The sequence below is a fragment of the Schistocerca nitens genome, chromosome 4 (assembly GCF_023898315.1).
Source record: "Schistocerca nitens isolate TAMUIC-IGC-003100 chromosome 4, iqSchNite1.1, whole genome shotgun sequence".
Taxonomy (NCBI): domain Eukaryota; kingdom Metazoa; phylum Arthropoda; class Insecta; order Orthoptera; family Acrididae; genus Schistocerca; species Schistocerca nitens.
In genome coordinates this window covers 654,230,784-654,250,448 of record NC_064617.1, presented here as the reverse complement: position 1 = coordinate 654,250,448, position 19,665 = coordinate 654,230,784, and the positions used below count along the sequence as shown (strand labels likewise).

Sequence of the window (19,665 nt, the reverse complement as noted above, 5' to 3'; positions counted from 1 at the left end):
TCAACAAATCACAGGCAAAGTACACTCCTGGAAATGGAAAAAAGAACACATTGACACCGGTGTGTCAGACCAACCATACTTGCTCCGGACACTGCGAGAGGGCTGTACAAGCAATGATCACACGCACGGCACAGCGGACACACCAGGAACCGCGGTGTTGGCCGTCGAATGGCGCTAGCTGCGCAGCATTTGTGCACCGCCGCCGGCAGTGTCAGCCAGTTTGCCGTGGCATACGGAGCTCCATCGCAGTCTTTAACACTGGTAGCATGCCGCGACAGCGTGGACGTGAACCGTATGTGCAGTTGACGGACTTTGAGCGAGGGCGTATAGTGGGCATGCGGGAGGCCGGGTGGACGTACCGCCGAATTGCTCAACACGTGGGGCGTGAGGTCTCCACAGTACATCGATGTTGTCGCCAGTGGTCGGCGGAAGGTGCACGTGCCCGTCGACCTGGGACCGGACCGCAGCGACGCACGGATGCACGCCAAGACCGTAGGATCCTACGCAGTGCCGTAGGGGACCGCACCGCCACTTCCCAGCAAATTAGGGACACTGTTGCTCCTGGGGTATCGGCGAGGACCATTCGCAACCGTCTCCATGAAGCTGGGCTACGGTCCCGCACACCGTTAGGCCGTCTTCCGCTCACGCCCCAACATCGTGCAGCCCGCCTCCAGTGGTGTCGCGACAGGCGTGAATGGAGGGACGAATGGAGACGTGTCGTCTTCAGCGATGAGAGTCGCTTCTGCCTTGGTGCCAATGATGGTCGTATGCGTGTTTGGCGCCGTGCAGGTGAGCGCCACAATCAGGACTGCATACGACCGAGGCACACAGGGCCAACACCCGGCATCATGATGTGGGGAGCGATCTCCTACACTGGCCGTACACCACTGGTGATCGTCGAGGGGACACTGAATAGTGCACGGTACATCCAAACCGTCATCGAACCCATCGTTCTACCATTCCTAGACCGGCAAGGGAACTTGCTGTTCCAACAGGACAATGCACGTCCGCATGTATCCCGTGCCACCCAACGTGCTCTAGAAGGTGTAAGTCAACTACCCTGGCCAGCAAGATCTCCGGATCTGTCCCCCATTGAGCATGTTTGGGACTGGATGAAGCGTCGTCTCACGCGGTCTGCACGTCCGGCACGAACGCTGGTCCAACTGAGGCGCCAGGTGGAAATGGCATGGCAAGCCGTTCCACAGGACTACATCCAGCATCTCTACGATCGTCTCCATGGGAGAATAGCAGCCTGCATTGCTGCGAAAGGTGGATATACACTGTACTAGTGCCGACATTGTGCATGCTCTGTTGCCTGTGTCTATGTGCCTGTGGTTCTGTCAGTGTGATCATGTGATGTATCTGACCCCAGGAATGTGTCAATAAAGTTTCCCCTTCCTGGGACAATGAATTCACGGTGTTCTTATTTCAATTTCCAGGAGTGTAGTTCCTAGTCTTTGTGCTGTTCTACAGTTTCATTCAATACCTGCAAATGTAACATTGTACTATTCGTTATTAAACCTGCTTCTGGTTTTACCTAACTTGCGGCTCCAGAACGCTCTATACTTGCAATGTTAAAATAACGCTTATAAATTACATCTTTCCTCTCAAAGTATTTGAGGTAGGAAGTTGAACTTTTTACAGATTATTTATTGGAATATGGGCTACAACTTAACACAGGGATTTTACAAAATTTTAGTTCAGTTATTAAAGACGATTTTTTTTTCAATTGTAATGAAAATTCACAACATTTTTTGCAATTTTTTATTTATATATTCAAAAATATACAGTTTTTTGGATAAAGGCTGTGTTAAATTATGCAGAAGGTACTGTGTAACATTTACTGAAAGTTTGAAACAAATATGTTTGGAAGATCCTTTGAAAACATGTAATTAGTATGAGAAAATAAAAGTTTTGGGAATCGAGCGACAAAGATTGGATTAACTTTTTAGTGCATTCCAGGTCCATAGGATGGAATATCTTCATCCTCTGCAAACTCCTCCTCCAGCTTCCTCTTGTTCCTCCTCCTGTTTACTCTTGCTTGTATTTCTAGACTCTTTACAGCCTTGTCTGCAGCCCGAAGGCGTTCCTGGTCTAAAGCAAGCATCGCTCGTTGTTGTGTTCGTAGATTTTGCTACCATTTTCTTCAGTTGCAGTTACTGCAACACTGTTCCAAAAGTGGTCATGTATGAACACTTATCACATTTCAGTTGTATTTCACTAGCAAGTCCTACGTGCTATATTATGGAGAGTTCCAGACCAACTTCACTACAATGAATAAATCTTACATAGTTTGAAAAAATTCCTTTGAGAACCGACATATCAAATATTTCATTCACATCCGATTCGCCCATAAAACATTCATAGTTTTCACTCATTGAACCAAGCTTCTTCTGTGAAGTATTTTCTTTCCCACTTTGACTGCTATGGGCAGGTGTACTTGAGAGGTTAGGTTCACTCACTTGGTTATCGTCTTTATTGTTTACAGTAATAACAAATACCTTTGGCTTTCCAACATTTCTCCTTTTCTTAAAAGCATTCAGAGGATTTCTAATAACTTTACTTTTACTCATTATACTTCAACAAAACAGAGACTCAAGAAACAGAATTAATTAAGAGTATTTTCGAGATAACGACAGAGTAAATAAACATGAAACAATCGACAATCACACCAGCGATATATATTGAACCATCACAGGTTAGCCACAACACATACTTTATCTCACATCACTAAAATGTACCTGATGAAAACGGACGTTAATAATAACACCATTTGACAGCAGTTTAACAGCGCCACAGTGGGTCACGCCCATGTAGAACACATTTCAAAAAAAATTAAAAATAGTCGTAGTCTTCGGAATTGAATAAATTATATATCTATTAAAATGTAATAGTCTGCAGATTCAGAAAACGCAAAATAGTAAAAATTGAACTTTTCATGATTTTGAGCCTTTAATAGCCTCTTAAATTCAATTTAAGATCTAATCTTTTCTTTCCATTTAAGGTTTTATAAAATATAGAAGTGTTTACTTAATCTTGCTTGATAGAAAAAACTAAATGAATTCTTGGCTGTTGAACAATAACTTAGAATTTCTATGCAAGTGGGCACAGGCTCTTTGTGCTGTTCTACAGTTTCATTCAATACCTGCAAATGTAACATTGTACTATTCGTTATAAAACCTGCTTCTGGTTTTTCCTAAATTAAATTCAATTTAAGATCTAATCTTTTCTTTCCATTTAAGGTTTTATAAAATATAAAAGTGTTTACTTAATCTTGCTTGATAGAAAAAACTAAATGAATTCTTGGCTGTTGAACAATACTTAGAATTTCTATGCAAGTGGGCACATGCGCTCCATTAGCTGATTATTTTAATAAAATTGTAAATTAGTAAATTTTACCGATCAACCTTTACATATTACATAATTAGAAATTCTTCTCCAGATTAGAAAGGATTCTCAACAAGATATATTCTTCACTTGTCTTCAGTTTTAGTTCTGTGGCACTTCAGAGTTTTTGTATCTTCTGGCAGGTATCAAAAATATTAGTGGTAGCATTATGTATCTCTCTTAGGGATAAAGTCAATCTCGATGTGTTGTAATTAACATCTTCTTAGTTAGTGGCATTTCGATTATGTAAATCATTGTTCGTTTGAACCACACATACTGAGTAGTAATCAAAAAGTCTAACTCATTAAACAACTGCCTATAAGCTAATCATGGGTTAGCACCACATCATATGCTCAAAGCACGCTGGTACGCTATCAAAGTTTTATTTCTTAAAAATGAGTTGTCCCCGAACATCATACCACAGTATGTTATTGAACAAAATTACAAAAAAATTGCTATGATTGAAATTGAAATGCGGTTGAACTGGGCTGCTTTCAGAGCTCTACATTCAGTGTTCTAGTGTGAGATTTTTCCAGTTAACATTCTCATGAACAGGGGCACTTAAAAGGTTAAAGTTGTTATTGTAGTTGTTATTTCCTCACTATGTATTAAATTTGACATTGGTATGCACCTATAGTTGTGCAGCGCTAAATATATTGCAGCATTTTGAAACTGAGATTCACACCATCGGCAGAAAACAATTGTTTATGTTGCCATATGGATATTTTGATTGATTCCAATATCAATATCATATTTAAAAATAGCTAATTCAGCTTGTTGTATATTATATCGTTGATCATTTATGCATATGAAAAACGTTATTACATTCGAGGTTGACAGCTCAGCAGCCGCAGAAGTGGAATCCGTCAGTCAGATGTAACTCGCTTGATTCATTCGTCTGCATTAGGAAGTTCAGCTTTCTCCATTATTTTGGTTAGAAAAGATATATATGTGTTTCTGTTTCGTTTTATGGCGCAAAAACAACTGCGACCTTAAGCGACCATCTCATACCCACAGAACACCAAAAAGTAGAAGACGTTTAAAGCGACTGTACGTTAAGTCCAATCGACAAAAGGAAAGTGGGATAAGAAACTTACCTTGGAGGAAGGTCCACAAAATACGCCATAGAGACTACAGAGGTCCCGAACCAGTGATAAAATACCCTTCGCCGTATTTCTGTGACAGATAAAAAGATAAAAATTGTCGATAGCCACCTCGTTCTTCGCTTGGCGGCCGATAACCAGGCGGCAAAAATACAGAGGAACGTAAGCGGCTTCAAAAAGCGCAGGTAGGATTTCCCCATTACGTATAAAAAGAGGGCTTTGAATCAGGAAGAGGCGAATCGTCCAACCTGATGACAATAAACACAAAGTGATAGGGGATTACCACGTAACAAATGGAAATGGCTAAAGAGACAGAGCCCAATATGCAATCTAGCTAAAATCATCTCCTCTCGACGAGGGGCCGAGAGGAGGTCGGTGAAGCCATTGGGCGAACTTTAATTCCCCTGAGTTTATTCCCGTGAAGACCAGTATTGATCCCAAAATGAAACACCCTTCCGACAGACGGCGCAGTGGAGGTCATCCGAAGGAATGGAAGAGCTAGCAGGTCGAGGCAGCAGCGTCAGTAGCCTCATTTCCTGTCAGACTGAGGTGGCCAGGAACCCTCATAAACATCACATTGGCTCCCTCAACAGCGACCTAGTTGTATCATTCTTGGACCTGTTGCACTAATGGATGGACTGGGGTGACCGCAAATATTGATAAGTCTTGCTTTGGGAGCAGTAGGGTTAGCTTTCTGGGACACGTGATAATAGGAGAAGGGATTAGTCCGAACCCGAAGAGGATGGCAGTAATTGCTAACTTTGCTATTCCTCCAACCAGAAAACAACTGAGGGGGTTTCTAGAGATAATAAACTGTTATAAAACGTTAATATATATGGAAACATTAGCTACTCCCCGACTCTACCAATTGACTGGAAAACGAACACCCTGGGTGTTGGATGAGTGCAAACCGAGAATTCAATAATCTGAAGGCGGCACTCGTCAATGCTCTTATTTCATCACATCCTGACTTATCACAGGATTTTTGTATGGCCTCTGGCAGTTTGGGAGTTATGTTGTTTCAGGAGTTTAAACAAAACGGCAAATTAATACACGAACAATCTCCTTTGATAGCAGGGTACTATCCAAAAGTGAAAGGAAGTAATCTGTTACCGAACTTGAAGTCCTTGCAATAGTACGGAGGTTTAAAAAGTTTAGATACTTTATGTTCGGTAGAAAAACAAAAGTCTATTCGGACCACAGGGCCCTAGAATTTCTCCTAAGACTAGCGAGATGGGTAGCTGTGCTTCAGAAATACCAGTTTTAAACAGTCTATATGCCTGTTCCGACTAACGTCATTGCTGACGCCCTGTCCCGTTCACCTATTGGTATAACAGAAGAGACGGCTGAAGCATTAGATCAAGAGCACTTTTCGTTGTTCTACCTAAAAAGGGTTGCATTTGAAACCTTCGTCACTGTAACGATGCATAGTATCCAGAATGAGCAGAAGAAGGACCCAGATCTAGTCAGAATGAAAGATAAATCGAAGGATCGGACGCAAGCCCGCATAAGGCAGCACTACCTCTCGATAAAATTGAATCTGTTTTACAGGGCAAACGTTAATGATTCGTTGTGGGTGGTGTGCATACCAAATGAGTTAATAAATAATCTTAGATGGTATGCACACATAATTTAAGCACATTTCGGTCCACGAAAATGTTTTATAAAAATGAGGAGTTTCCGCTATTTTAAAAACATGGAGAAACTCATAAGGAAAATACCAGCCATCTGTGAAAACTGCCAAAAGTAGATATCCACAACTGTAGTGATCCAGGCTCCTTTACACCCGATTATTTCTGAGAAATTAAGGGATATATCAGCGACGGATTTAATGGGAGGCCCTGACTGGCACTGAAAGAATCTAGGCAAATTATGCAATATACTGGCTGGGCATAAAGGGTGTAACCTCCCCACAAAATAAAATAATTAATATAAATATTATCCTCATTTAGTGTAACCTCAAAACAGAAAAATTCCTTAACCTCTCAACGGTAAAAATTATAATTATGTCGTTCACATTCAGTGTAACGTCCCAACAAAAAAATAAATTCAGTAACCTGGTAATAATACAATGTAACTAACCTCTCAATTAAATTGTCGCTCACTTATAATTTTTTCAATAATTCACTGTGAATTTAACCTGGTAAATTTTGGACGTCAGCAGTGCTGCGTCATGGCCCTGAAAGATCATTCTGAATTAAAAAAAAAAAAAAAAAGAAATATTCTTACCTCAATGAAGTCGCCGGATAACGCATATATATATATATATATATATATATATATATATATATATATATATATATATATATATATATCTGCTCTTACAATAAATTTTTCTGGCACAGCCCTGTGCAATGCTGGCCGATAGATTTGTCGTTTATGAAAGGAAACAACTGATTTTTCTTTTGCAATAATCGGGATGATCATGGATTGGAGAAATTAGTAAATTCTTTATATTGAAATGAATGGTTGTTAAAAGTTATTTTGTATGAGAAAGATTATTATTAGGACATTCTTAAAATATTTACATGGGACTTGAGATAACAATACTACATAGGCGCAAGGCTGCTTTTTACCTTATACAATAATGCTCAGGCTCCGACATCGCTGCACCATGACCGGCCCAGGCAACACGATACACCAGACCAGACTGCTCGCTAGCAACAACTTACTGCTACAGCTACACAGTTCCTAATGCAGTCAACACTGCTCTCTGGTCTGAGTTTCTCTTATACCTTGCATATCGCAGGCAGCGCGTGAGCAATACATCGAAATTACATCGGCTCGGACCTCTTACATAACTCTCCACTGGGTTGGGGGGGGGAGGATGGGGGGCAAAAATTTGGCAGCGATGTTGAGTCAATTGCACTTGTTTTGAGCAACAAATTGTTCTATAATCTACTTAATTAACGAAGTCTACAGTCACAGAGTATATACATTATTGATAAGTGCAGAACATATTAAGTAATGAAATAGAGTGCACACGCACTGAGTACATAATATATCAAGAAATGACAAAAAGTATACGCAATGAGTAGAAAAGATATTAACAAATGACAAAGTGCGCACGCACTGTATAAGTCTTTGGCATTTTTACATAACATATAATGAAGTGAAATAAAGTGCACACGCACTGAATACAAAATATATTAACAAATGACATAAAGTGCACACACACTGTAAAAGTTTTTAGTATTTTTAGGACAACTGATCTTATTAACAAATGAAATAAAGTGACCACGCACTGTAAAAGTCGTTAACATTTTACAAGAACTGATTACCCTAAAATTGAAATAAAGTGCACACGCACTGTAGAAGTTTTTAGCATATTTACATAACATATCATGGAGTGAAATAAAGGGCACACGCACTGTAGAAGTCTTTATCATTTTACAAGAATTTAAACGCACTGTATAAGTCTTTACCATTTTACAAGAACTAGGAAAGGAATGGGAAGGATTGCATCATGGTTGTAGCACAGTAGGTTGCACGTAGCTGCACTGAAAGTCCATATCTTTCTACAGAAGCACAACACCAAGTGAGACAATCTGAAGTTCTCTTCCCTGAAGTATTAATCAGTGTAGCCAAGACACTGAAATGTTGTATTAATATTCAATGTTATCATTTTGGTAGTACGTTAGGTACACCAAACAGTAGGACCATAATAACATCTCCATCGTTCAAGGTGGTGGACAGCATGATATGTCAACACCACATTCTTGTAGAATCCATACTCTCACATCAACAGAGAATTAGTGCAAAAACCAAATATAGTGCTCCATGATCATGAGGATATACAGGACAAACGGATATTGCAGTAATTTCTGCTAAGTAGGTCAGAAGGTGAATGACATTAAGTCTTATGCTAGTCATCATTGAGAATTACACTAGTCTATCAACCGATTTGAGTAATTGTTGGCACTCATTGCCTAGTTACTAAACATTTCTGGACTATGTATGGAGTATTACAGAACATTATTCATAAGCCATCTGATTACAGTAAATATTGGCACTCATTGGCCAGTTACAAACCATTTTTATGCATTATTCAGAAGTCATCATTCAAAGCAAGAGTTAATTAATGGCATAGCATTTATACATAAGTCATCATATTACAGTAAACAGTGGCATTCATTGGCCAGTTACTAAACATGTAGTAAGTATTGAATATTACAAAACACTATTCATAACTCATCTGGTTATGGTAATTATTGGCACTCATTGGCCAGTTACAAAGTATTCATATAGTTTTACAAAACATTATTCAGTATTACTCAGAACTCATCATTCAAGTGACATAGGACTTATTTAAAATGTAACACACTGTAACTATTACTCAAGGTCTGTAGTCCAATAATACATAGATATAATGGATTCAATACATTTGAGAAATTTGCATTATATTTAGATCTAGAAATATATCTTAAACTGGTAGCATTATTTGGTTGTATACTGGTAATAGTGGGGACTGGTAATAATTTTTTTTTTTTTGCTAGCAGTGCATTGCGTTGGGATCGATAATTAATTGCTGGGGCATGAAACTATTTGCTTTTGATTTATTGCTGGAAATAAGGATTAATAACGTCATTCGTCATGAGTCACCTGTAGCAAGGTTATGAAACAAGTAGAGTATATGTGATCACATTCATGAATGATACACACAAATGGTTAAAAAAATGCAAGTATTACAACAGGTTTCATAACTAAGTGTTTATAGCATATTAATATCATGAAAAGCATCTCCTGGAAAAAATAAAAAATGGGTTATTGAGCTGAAAGAAGAAATGATTATTATGCTGAAAAGTAGTGAACTTCGAATTAACAGGTAATGAAACATGTACTCAATATGTATGTACTCTAGCTGTCTTTTCCAAAACATTCTGTCATTATACCGTGCGCCATAAGACATACTGTCAAAAGGAACTGCAACAAATACTTAAATAACTACATAGCATTTCTTAACTAACAGTAAATCTATAAACGTCATCATTATCATCATCTTCAAAGAAAAACTTCATTATTCATATTACCATAACTTCATCACTATCATCACCTGCAAAGAAAAACTTCATTATTCATATTAGCATATTCTTCATATAACTATTCATCATCATTTATTATCATATGCAAAAAAGACACTTCATTATTCATTATTCATATTACCATTTACTTCATACAACTATTCATAGTATAGAGTTTCTTATTTCTAGCATATTTCATCACTAAAACTAAGATGTTTAGTTCTGTCTGACAGCCCCAGGAATTTCGTAGTTTCAGTGAACGGAAGAGCAACAGGCCCAAGGCGTAAAGAAGGTGGGAATCAATAAAAAAGGTTTTGTCAGTGGAAAAGCGAAAGCCACTGTCGAGACACAAGAAAAGGAGACGTCGCTGAAGAAGCCACTCGAGGAGACAAGTCCGTGGAGATCTGCATTAAGTAGCAAAGTTGTCGACTTAGATGCCTGGTGTGAGACAGTCAATATTGCGGTTAATGGCTGTAGCAAAGATGTCGACGCTCAGGACGGAGCTCTTAGGCTCCCTCTTGTCCTGGATAAAGGGGTCCAGCAAAACCGAACCCACATGTACCTGCAAAACTCGGTCTTTTAAAAATTCCTGCAATAAATGGCGCAGGTGGCAGTGGAAGCGTCGCGCGTATAGAGCATGGAGGAAACCAGTCCTCCAGCAGGTGTCTCAGACTTTCTCCAAATCAAAAAAGTCACAGAAAACAGTGCATTACATGGGTTTCCAGAGTGACGAGACGGTCAATTGCTGAACAGCGCGCACGAAATTCAAATTGTGCAGTGGTTAGTAGATTGTGAGACTCCAGTCACCATACCAGCCAGTCACGAATCATACATTCCATCATTTTGCAAACACACCAAATGGGACAGTAGCTAGAAGGAAGGTGTTTGTCCTTACCAGGCTTAGGATGGGTACGACAGTGGGTGAACATTAGTCTGGGAAACGTACCCTCTGCCCAAATGCGATTGTATGTATAAAGGAGAAAGTTCTTTCCTGCAAGAGAAAGGTGCTACAGCATCTGAATGTCAGCAAGGTCTGGTTCTGGGCTGGAAGTTCGGGTTTATGTGAGAGCATGGTCAAGTCCCTCATAGTAAAGGTGGCAATGTAGGATTCACGATTCTGGTAGTAGTACGTCACCCGAGTCTCCACCACTCGTTTCCATGGGATGAAGGCTGGGTGATGGTGAATGGAGCACGAAGTATCCGCAAAAGAATGGCCCAAGCTGTTTGAGATAGCGATAGAGTCCACAATGACATCATCTGCTTGAGCCAGGCCCGAATGCAGGGAATGAACCTTGGTCCCAGACAGAGGTTGCCACATGACAGAAGAGGGAGTTAAGGGAACTAGTAAAGAAAATCCGACCAGCTTATTTGCTATCCCGAAGAATGAAATGACGCTGCTCATGCCATCGTAGAATGACGGTTAATAACGTGGAGAGCACGACTCTGGTCACGAATCGTGTCGTGGCAATGCACAGTCCACCAGGCGACCGGGGTACGGCGTGGTAAAGAAGAGGTGCGAGGTATGGAACATTTTGCGGCGGTAAGGATAACTCATCATCATAACTGAACGGCAAAAAGTGATGAGAGAGCTGACCAATAAGCTGGCGTAATTCTGCCCTCTTCATAGCAAATGACAAAGGGATGTAGATATTACAAGGAGCAGAGGTGAAACGAGGAAGGAAAATGTGGACTGCAGTATACTGCAGTTGGGCATTCAGTGAGGTGGTTTGACTATCGATATCGCTCCAAATGAGTGACATGACTCCCCCATGAGATCGTATGCTGTCCTCAGGTGGAAGATCAAAACGGACCAGAAGGAAACATGACAAGTCAAAACAGACGTAAGGATGCAATTTTGTTTCTTGGAGGTAGAATGCAAACTGACACTGTGATTCCAAAAGCGGGCGTAATTCCGCCTTGTCGGATCTAATGCCATGAACGTTCCATCGCCGAAGAATCATAACAGTGAATGTTGACGAAGGAACAAACGAGGTGAAGTCACCTCGGCAGTTGCGGAGTGCCAGTTTGGAGAACCATGTACCATGAAACCAACAGAGGTGAGAGCATTCTACCTGGGTCAGCGTGCAGATTCAAGGACAGTAAAAAAGGAAGGTGGTGCGGACCAGTGAAATGGAGGTCGGCAAGGTGAGGGTAACACGTGGCGACAACGTTAAGAAGAATCTCCAACTAGAGGATGGGAAGACATTCCGTTTTTGTCCGCTTTACTAGAGCCGTTATGGTTGGCAGATGAAGACTCAAACGTTTGTTGGGTGGACGTACGTAAAGTCTTGCAAGTGTGTTCCTCTTGCCCTTTCTGAACTGAGGGTTGCGGGGCAAGTGATTTCACTGCCAGGGACGAAGATTTGGTGGGTTGTTTCACGGCTGCAGGAGAAGGAGACCAGGAAGCTACCATGATACTGGGTGATTTCACAACTACAGTACCGAACTGGATGTCGCCAGTCTCTTTGGACAAGTCCTTCACGGGGTGACGAGTAGCAAGAACGGTACCATAAGTTGGTAAAATACAGGGCTTTCGACTAGTCAACAACTTGAAAGCAATAAGGATTTCCTAGATGGACCGCTGATTGAGATACACAGGACACTCAAGGGATTAGGCGGCATGGTCACCAATACAGTTCGACAGGACAAGCGTGTGTGGGTGTAACATTGACGTTGGTGGCAACGAATCGGGTTTGGAATGTATGGGCAGACTGTGGTGACTCCACAGCCCGCCTTAATCTTCAATGGAAGCACTACTCGATAAAATGTAAGAAAAAAAAATACATGTAGGCACCACGTTTGCATCGACCTATTTTTTACCTGATGGACTGGAGTGACGCACTGATCATACAGATAATCTTGGATTTTCCCCTCACTCAGACCATCAAGAAGCTGAATGTAAATGACACAGCGTGTAGAACTGAGAGCACGATGTGTCTCGGCGCAAACAGCATAGCTGTAAGCAGTTGTTGGACTTGAAAATCACAATTCGTCTCCAGATGCAAAGTTCCATTCTGTAAGCGAGAGCTTGAGTTGACAGGGGAAGTAATTGCACCAACACATTTCCGAATAATAAACAGATGAACTATAGCAAAAGACTGGCCTTTGTGCACAACAAACAAGGTACAACTGGGAGAGACGTTGCAACTTTAGTCTCAATCTATTTAAGTCTAGTACACGTACACTGAGATCGCGATTATTGGCTCCTTGCGAAAACATTTCCTATCATTGTCAGAATCTTTGAAGGCTCACTCCTTCCAACTGGGGCCCACCTATAGGGGCTCACACCCGTTATGTGATTGCTCACCTCCCGAACTCCAGACAGAGGAACCAATTGACAGTTGAGAAGGTAACACTTAACGAAATTATCCCTCTCTGGGCCTGGTCTGCATCATGAGGTACGTGCCAACCCGGAGCTGGAAATTATGCCGTTACCCACTCACCTGTTACGGGTGGGCCAGCGTTCCGAGTGCGCAGGGTGAAAGGGGAGGAGGTTGAGAACGAAGAAACAAAGAAAACACGAATGCTTTGCTACGAATCTTCAGAACGCATTCCCGAAAACATCCAAGACATGTTCAACAAGGAAGGGGAAAATAATAGCAGGAGGATAGTCTTGCAGCACGGGAGGGGAAGTGTTGCTGCAAAGGCTGCAGCCCCGTGGTAGCCAAGTACGAAATCACTGTAGACTGGTGAGCTCCCGCGGGGAAGACATGATATTATACAATGGTTGCTTATACCATTGTTTCCTTAAGATTTTGATGTGTCTACGATGATATTGTCATGAGCACAGTCGAATATTTTATATAGGCCACAAAAAATACCAAGTGCTATGTCCTGTCTAACACTTGTACATATTATACAATAGTTGCTTATACCATTGTTTCCTTAAGATTTTAATGTGTCTACGATGATATTGTCATGAGCACAGTCGAATATTTTATATAGGTCACAAAAAATACCAAGTGCTATGTCCTGTCTAACACTTGTACAGTTTGGAGAGTGAATGTTTAAATGACAAACTGAGTTAAGAAACTCCTCTGCTATCCAAACTTTTATTTATAAGGAAATATTTATTGTTGAGATAGGATGCTACTCGAAAGTATATCATATTCACAAAAAAATTAGAAAATTGTCAGCAGTGAACGTGGCCAATAGCTATCTATATCTCTTGTTTCGCATTTCTTCTGGAGAGGTTTACTAATGGTATTGTTCTATCTCTCTGGAAAACGCTTGAGTCTTTTAGAATTAAATGAGATAAAACGGTAGGTATTATCATCTTTGTTACACTGCTGGAAATACTACCGAATCATCATGAGTTTCTAGTTTTGAAAGAGTAAACCGTATCATTATATTTTCTTTTCTTTAATTGGAGGAGGACGAATGAATGATATACCCATGTGACTCAATGCTACGAGAGCTGTTTTTTCAACATACTACTCTGATTTTTCTATTTAACTGCTTGTCAATATCTTTTATTCGGCATTTAACACAAGGATACTATACATGCCTGCTTCCTGTGACTGATCTTTTATAGCTCTTGGATTTCAATGATTAATGATATTATTCTGTTCTCTGGCCAGTTGTCGTGCCTCACGTTTCACTATATTCGTATAGAAATATTCTTGCGGTCAGAGTTTCTGATTTGTTCCAAAATATGTTTTTGATTTGTACAATACTTTTTCTTAGTAATTTATGTAGTGTGCAACTACTAGAGAATCTTTAGATATTCTCGCCAACAGATAAACCTTGCTTTTCGTTTCACAGGATACTTTGGTCCTTGTAGTAATACACTCCTTGAAATTGAAATAAGAACACCGTGAATTCATTGTCCCAGGAAGGGGAAACTTTATTGACACATTCCTGGGGTCAGATACATCACATGATCACACTGACAGAACCACAGGCACATAGACACAGGCAACAGAGCATGCACAATGTCGGCACTAGTACAGTGTATATCCACCTTTCGCAGCAATACAGGCTGCTATTCTCCAATGGAGACGATCGTAGAGATGCTGGATGTAGTCCTGTGGAACGGCTTGCCATGCCATTTCCACCTGGCGCCTCAGTTGGACCAGCGTTCGTGCTGGACGTGCAGACCGTGTGAGACGACGCTTCATCCAGTCCCAAACATGCTCAATGGGGGACAGATCCGGAGATCTTGCTGGCCAGGGTAGTTGACTTACACCTTCTAGAGCACGTTGGGTGGCACGGGATACATGCGGACGTGCATTGTCCTGTTGGAACAGCAAGTTCCCTTACCGGTCTAGGAATGGTAGAACGATGGGTTCGATGACGGTTTGGATGTACCGTGCACTATTCAGTGTCCCCTCGACGATCACCAGTGGTGTACGGCCAGTGTAGGAGATCGCTCCCCACACCATGATGCCGGGTGTTGGCCCTGTGTGCCTCGGTCGTATGCAGTCCTGATTGTGGCGCTCACCTGCACGGCGCCAAACACGCATACGACCATCATTGGCACCAAGGCAGAAGCGACTCTCATCGCTGAAGACGACACGTCTCCATTCGTTCCCCCATCCACGCCTGTCGCGACACCACTGGAGGCGGGCTGCACGATGTTGGGGCGTGAGCGGAAGACGGCCTAACGGTGTGCGGGACCGTAGCCCAGCTTCATGGAGACGGTTGCGAATGGTCCTCGCCGATACCCCAGGAGCAACAGTGTCCCTAATTTGCTGGGAAGTGGCGGTGCGGTCCCCTACGGCACTGCGTAGGATCCTACGGTCTTGGCGTGCATCCGTGCGTCGCTGCGGTCCGGTCCCAGGTCGACGGGCACGTGCACCTTCCGCCGACCACTGGCGATAACATCGATGTACTGTGGAGACCTCACGCCCCACGTGTTGAGCAATTCGGCGGTACGTCCACCCAGCCTCCCGCATGCCCACTATACGCCCTCGCTCAAAGTCCGTCAACTGCACATACGGTTCACGTCCACGCTGTCGCGGCATGCTACCAGTGTTAAAGACTGCGATGGAGATCCGTACGCCACGGCAAACTGGCTGACACTGACGGCGGCGGTGCACAAATGCTGCGCAGCTAGCGCCATTCGACGGCCAACACCGCGGTTCCTGGTGTGTCCGCTGTGTCGTGCGTGTGATCATTGCTTGTACAGCCCTCTCGCAGTGTCCGGAGCAAGTATGGTGGGTCTGACACACCGGTGTCAATGTGTTCTTTTTTCCATTTCCAGGAGTGTACATGATCATTAATGTGGTTGTTCAATTTTGTATCTGATAAATTTGTGAGGAAATTATTTTTATATTGACATAAATTTATTACATAATGGATTAAATTTTGTATATTAAATTTTATATCAGTATTAGCTTCACTGAAACTTAATTTGAGACTATCCCTTGGAAACTAATCATAAAATCTTTTTCACTTGGACTCGTTAGTTATTCTGGTTTTTATTATAAGGTTCTATCCAGTTTATCCTTAATGATCATCGTGATCAGAGAGGTTTTTTGTTATTGTGTATCTACTAACTTTCTTACTTCGAGCTTTGTCCAACAGAACTCTACTGATTTTATGAATCCATGTTGTAAAGTTTATCAAACTGTAGGGGCAATATAGGGTATAGAGATTATTTTCCTATCAGTATCACCTATAAAATATACATTGAAATCATCACAAACTATTGAATGTTTGTTGTTATATATCCGTATCACACTGAATGATCCATATATCTCATAAATAGAAATTTCGCAGTGGAGATACATGTGTAGTTAAATTAAAAATAAAATACTGTTTTGTATTAATTCACAAGCATACACTTTTGTTTGCTGATCTCTGCAAAATCTCTTTCTTTCAATGTTTTTGAACTTATTTTCTGTCTCTATATTCGTAGGAACTTCACTTTTTTCTCTGCACTTTCTGCACGAGTAAGGTACTGGTATGTAACCCTTTACATTTAACTTCCTTAGCCATGGGGTTTTGTGGTGTTCATTTAGGTGCAGGATCTCCATTTTTATGAGTTCTATAAATCTCCTAGACAAAATTCTTGTCACTCATTCCTCTTATGCCCTGACGCAATAAACTAAATTTGATTTGCTCAGCATTCTTAAACAGTTTTTGGCGTTCTTCTGTTGTTCTAACCTCTTTCACAACAGGGTGCTTGATTTCCTTGACTTTGACATAAAAAATAGACCTTTTTGGCTGAAGAATCAACACGGATGTGGCTCTGCGTGGTGTCACCCCTGTACATTAAAAGAAAAGAGCACCTCCAACGTAACCCGTCGATCTAAAGAGTTTCGAGACTGAATTAATAAAAAAGTAGAGAACAGTTAACGTGGTGGTTATAACGCTTCAGTCTCCCCCCCCCCCCCCCCCTCTACATGAGTACGAGGTACAAAATCTTGATACAACCATGTGAAACAGTTAGAAAACTGTACTTCCAGACGTTGTTGAACTCGTGCGTCACATTAACAACTTTTACGGTTAAAGCAAATGTCGCATTTTATCGTTTTGTGGTATCTTAGAGCTGATACTTGTGATAACCTTTTCCAGAAAAGAATTGTCCGCGTTCTTAATTTTAATCAAATCGCAGGAGGCGTCCATGCGTTGTTTTCTGTCCGAAAGTCATTTCAGTCAGTAGCAGCGTCCCCAACTCTGTGGTCAAGCAGCTCATAGCAGTGTTGACCGAAGCGTGGTCATTCATAATTCACATGCACGCGCAGTTACGGCTTCTATTTAATATACTAGAACTACCCAATGCTAACTGCTAATGGCACAATGAATGCTATTCTCAAAGTAATTATTCCTACCGACAACAGATACGTTTATAGGTGGAGAGTGTTTCAGGAAAGAAAAAAGATTTCAGATTCCAGATGAATCTAGTAATTAAAACAAACAAAACTTCACTACAGAGGTCTGTGTTTTTCACACTTCTGCTTAGTAGACACTCTCTCTCGAGATAAAAGTAAATTAATGTCAATATTTGGTTTCTAAGTAATTGATTTTCGCAACACATTGCGGAACTTAAGTTCAAACTACACAAATCATTCAGAATGAGATTTTCACTCTGCAGCGGAGTGTGCGCTGATATGAAACTTCCTGGCAGATTAAAACTGTGTGCACCGACCGAGACTCGAACTCGGGACCTTTGCATTTCGCGGGCAAGTGCTCTACCATTTTTTTTATTTACTTTTTTGCATTTTGTTCGTTGTTGATCGTTGTGTTTAGTCGTTGCGGACGTCACACAACATCCGTTCAAGTTCGTTGTTGATCCTGTCACTCAGTTTTTTTATTACAGAGGCCAACCAGCTCTCTGACCGAACACGCTGAGCTACCGTGCCGGCGACCCTCTGAAGTACCGAAGCACGACTCACGCCCGGCCCTCACAGCTTTACTTCTGCCAGTATCTCATCTCCTACCTTCCAAATCAGCGCACACTCCGCTGCAAAGTGAAACTCTCATTCTGAAAACATCCCCCAGGCTGTGGCTAAGCCATGTCTCCGCAGTATCCTTTCTTTCAGGAGTGCTACTTCTGCAAGGTTCGCAGGAGAGCTTCTGTGAAGTTTGGAAGGTAGGAGACGAGATGCTGGCAGAAGTAAAGCTGTGAGGGTTGGGCGTAAGCCGTGCTTCGGTAGCTCAGATGGTAGAGCACTTGCCCGCGAGAGGCAAAGGTCCCGAGTTCGAGTCTCGGTCGGAGCACACAGTTTTAATCTGCCAGGAAGTTTCAACAACCATTCAGTTGGCATTATTTACTAATCATAGATATACTTTTAAAACGTGTAAACCACTAATATCTAAAGCAGAAAGCTAGTTTCAGTCAAAGTACCGAAACGCGTGCTACAGACCTGAATAAAATGCCTTTTCTGTTTGTGTTAATTCCTTCACAAACAAACGTCCATTTGCCCCAGTACCTTGTCGGTGAAAAGCCTTTGTGCGCAGTAAGTTCCTTCCATAAATTGTTAATGGTTTTTGTAGAACTTCATTGTCCACTGCTTCCATTACATTCTTTCATATCAGTCATAAAATTATTGATGCAGCCCTTTAGGCCCTGTTCAGTTGTTGCCTCCCGCTCATCACATTTCATACGTTATTTTTCGAACCACTGCGAAAAACACAATGAATTACGGGAGTGAAATATGTTATATCCTAGCCAGTAATGCCAACCGAGCCCGCTGCCAAAAAGGTTGGCAGCATCAAAGTCCGGACGCCGTCCGCATAAGCAGCGCCAGCGATACAGGAAATCGCCGCAAGTCTGCGCGCGCCACCGCTGGCTTCTGGCTTCTTAAGCGCTGGAGTCGCGAGCGCTAGGACAGTTCTGGATTCGCCGCTCAGTTGTATACTCGCCACCGAATTGTGTACCTGCTAGTCAGTTGTGTGTTCATCGCAGCAGAGTTGTTGTTTGTCGTCAGCCGACGCTGACCAAGCCGCTCCGACTCGAACTAGACAGATTTCTGTAGACCATGTTCACCACTGTGTTCTGTATCGTCGTTAATAAAGATAAGTACCGACTTTCATTTAATCCGAGTGTTTGGGTTTTCATCTTTCTGTTCACTGTTCCAGCGGACCGGTCGGCCCGCTATTAAAAGTGTGGCGGTGACTTCGTAGGCCGTTTCTACAGCGAAGTGTTGTCGCTACGAAGGCCGCCACAAAAAAATATGATTTGCTTTGCTGTACTACGTCTCTCCTAGTTTTTCGATGAATACACGCTCAGCTAAGAGAGATGATAGAATTCAGTCCCTGACTGCTTTTCTAGATGAATAGAAATGCTGAATTGATTCATTTGATGGTTACTTTGATTAGGCCCGAGACTCATTTGAGATTTAGCGATTTTCACAAACGAAACCGAGATCGAATCGTTTTAGGACAGCAGAATACAGTCTTAAAGTTTCAGCGTAATTATTCAGAGTTAAAAATTACTATTTTCAACTTTTGTTAAGTGGTGAAGAATAAGATTTTTTTTATTTTTTTTATTTTTTTTTATTTTTTTGTCTTTGCTACGTAGCTACATTTGCAGGTAGAGAGAACGGTATTTGTCGCAGTCAGAGAAGCAATAAGATCGAACAGCGGAAACTTGTGACAGTTCACCTCTAAAAGGGAAAGTTGTCAGATTGTCGATACTCCAGACAGGGCAAAAAGCATCGCCCCTGTTGTTATAAAACGATTCACGAGGACCGAACCACTGCCGC

General features: G+C 41.7%; 1 non-coding gene across 1 annotated transcript; it reads left to right on the top strand.

Moving 5' to 3' along the window:
* Positions 1–18,104: 18,104 nt before the first annotated feature.
* Positions 18,105–18,178, top strand: Trnas-cga (transfer RNA serine (anticodon CGA)). The gene has a single exon. It is a non-coding gene; the product is annotated as a tRNA-Ser (tRNA).
* The last annotated feature ends 1,487 nt before the right edge of the window (positions 18,179–19,665 follow it).